This window comes from Salmo salar, chromosome ssa02 (genome assembly GCF_905237065.1).
Source record: "Salmo salar chromosome ssa02, Ssal_v3.1, whole genome shotgun sequence".
Taxonomy (NCBI): Eukaryota; Metazoa; Chordata; class Actinopteri; order Salmoniformes; family Salmonidae; genus Salmo; species Salmo salar.
This window is the reverse complement of record NC_059443.1, coordinates 84,119,988-84,122,487: the sequence shown is the minus strand read 5'-3', so window position 1 is coordinate 84,122,487 and position 2,500 is coordinate 84,119,988. Positions and strand designations below refer to the sequence as shown.

Sequence of the window (2,500 nt, the reverse complement as noted above, 5' to 3'; positions counted from 1 at the left end):
GGGTATGTCTGTACCAGCTTTGAGTCGTCTTGGGAATGTCTGTATCAGCTTTGAGTCGTCTTGGGTATGTCTGTACCAGCTTTGAGTCGTCTTGGGTATGTCTGTACCAGCTTTGAGTCGTCTTGGGTATGTCTGTACCAGCTTTGAGTCGTCTTGGGTATGTCTGTACCAGCTTTGAGTCGTCTTGGGTATGTCTGTACCAGCTTTGAGTCGTCTTGGGTATGTCTGTATCAGCTTTGAGTCGTCTTGGGTATGTCTGTACCAGCTTTGAATTGTCTTGGGTATGTCTGTATCAGCTTTGAGTTGTCTTGGGTATGTCTGTACCAGCTTTGAGTCGTCTTGGGTATGTCTGTACCAGCTTTGAGTCGTCTTGAGTATGTCTGTATCAGCTTTGAGTCGTCTTGGGTATGTCTGTATCAGCTTTGAGTCGTCTTGGGTATGTCTGTACCAGCTTTGAGTCGTCTTGGGTATGTCTGTATCAGCTTTGAGTCATCTTGGGTATGTCTGTATCAGCTTTGAGTCGTCTTGGGTATGTCTGTACCAGCTTTGAGTCGTCTTGGGTATGTCTGTATCAGCTTTGAGTCGTCTTGAGTATGTCTGTATCAGCTTTGAGTCGTCTTGAGTATGTCTGTACCAGCTTTGAGTTGTCTTGGGTATGTCTGTATCAGCTTTGAGTCGTCTTGGGTATATCTGTATCAGCTTTGAGTCGTCTTGAATATGTCTGTACCAGCTTTGCACATCAGGATTTGGGGATTTTCCCATTCTTCCTTGCCGATTTTCTCAAGCTCTCTTAAGTTAGATGGGGAGCGGCGGTGAATAGTAATTTCCACAGATTTTCAATGGGATTCAAGTCTGGGCTTTGGCTGGGCCACTCAAGGAGTTTCACACTCTTATTCTGAAGCCATTCCAGCGTTGCTTTGGCTGTATGCTTGGATTCATTGTCCTGTTGGAAGGTAAACCTTCATCCCCAGTCTAAGGTTGTTTGCACTCTGAAGCAGGTTCTCATCAAGGATTTGCCTGTAATTGGCTCCATTCATTGTCCCCTCTATCCTTACCAGTCTCTCAGTCCCTGCCGCTGAAAAACATCCCCATAGCATGATACTGCCACCACCTTGCTTCATGGTAGGATGGTGTTAGACGAGTAATGTGGTGTGCCTGGTTTTCTCCAGACATAGGTCTTTGCGTTCAGGCCAAATAGGTACATGTTTGTCTCATCAGACTACAGAATCTTTTGCCTTATGATCTGTCACGTGCCTTTTTGCTAACTCCAGGTGTGCTGTCATGTGACTTTTTCTCAGGAGTGGCTTCCGTCTTCAGGAGTGGATTCTGAATGGCCACGCTCCCATAAAGTCCAGATTGGTAAAGTGCTGTAGAGACTGTTGTCCTTCTGACAGGTTCTCCCATCTCAACCAAGGAACTCTGAGGTTCTGTCAGAGCGGTCATTGGGTTCTTGGTCACCTACCTGACCAAGGTCCTTCTGGCCCAGTTGCTCAGTTTGGTCAGAAGACCATCTCTAGGCAGAGTCTAGATAGACTCTGATGGACGCCATCTCTAGGCAGAGTCTGGATAGAATCTGATGGACGCCAGCTCTAGGCAGAGTCTAGATAGACTCTGATGGACGCCAGCTCTAGGCAGAGTCTGGATAGAATCTGATGGACGCCAGCTCTAGGCAGAGTCTGGATAGACTCTGATTGACGCCATCTCTAGGCAGAGTCTGGGTAGAATCTGATGGACGCCAGCTCTAGGCAGAGTCTGGGTAGACTCTGATGGACGCCAGCTCTAGGCAGAGTCTGGGTAGAATCTGATGGACGCCAGCTCTAGGCAGAGTCTGGGTAGAATCTGATGGACGCCAGCTCTAGGCAGAGTCTGGGTAGACTCTGATGGACGCCAGCTCTAGGCAGAGTCTGGGTAGAATCTGATGGACGCCAGCTCTAGGCAGAGTCTGGGTAGACTCTGATGGACGCCAGCTCTAGGCAGAGTCTGGGTAGACTCTGATGGACGCCAGCTCTAGGCAGAGTCTGGGTAGAATCTGATGGATGCCAGCTCTAGGCAGAGTCTGGGTAGACTCTGATGGACGCCAGCTCTAGGCAGAGTCTGGGTAGACTCTGATGGACGCCAGCTCTAGGCAGAGTCTGGATAGAATCTGATGGACGCCAGCTCTAGGCAGAGTCTGGGTAGACTCTGATGGACGCCAGCTCTAGGCAGAGTCTGGGTAGAATCTGATGGACGCCAGCTCTAGGCAGAGTCTGGGTAGAATCTGATGGACCCAGCTCTAGGCAGAGTCTGGATAGACTCTGATGGACGATGGAGACCACTGTGCTCTTGGAAACTTTCAATCCTCTAAGAATAGTTTCATGCTCAACCCAGATATATGCCTCATCACAATTCTGTCTCTGATATCTACGGACAGTTCCTTGGTATAGTCAATGTACCCTTGAGCAAGGCACTTAACCATAGTTGCTACTGTAAGTCTCTCTGGATAAGAGAGTCTGCTTAATGA

The 2,500-nt window shown here is 48.7% G+C and overlaps 1 protein-coding gene across 1 annotated transcript in view; it reads left to right on the top strand.

Moving 5' to 3' along the window:
* Window positions 1–2,500, top strand: part of LOC106596777 (glutamate receptor ionotropic, NMDA 2A) — a 190,448-nt gene that overhangs the window by 102,062 nt on the left and 85,886 nt on the right. The window lies entirely within an intron of this gene.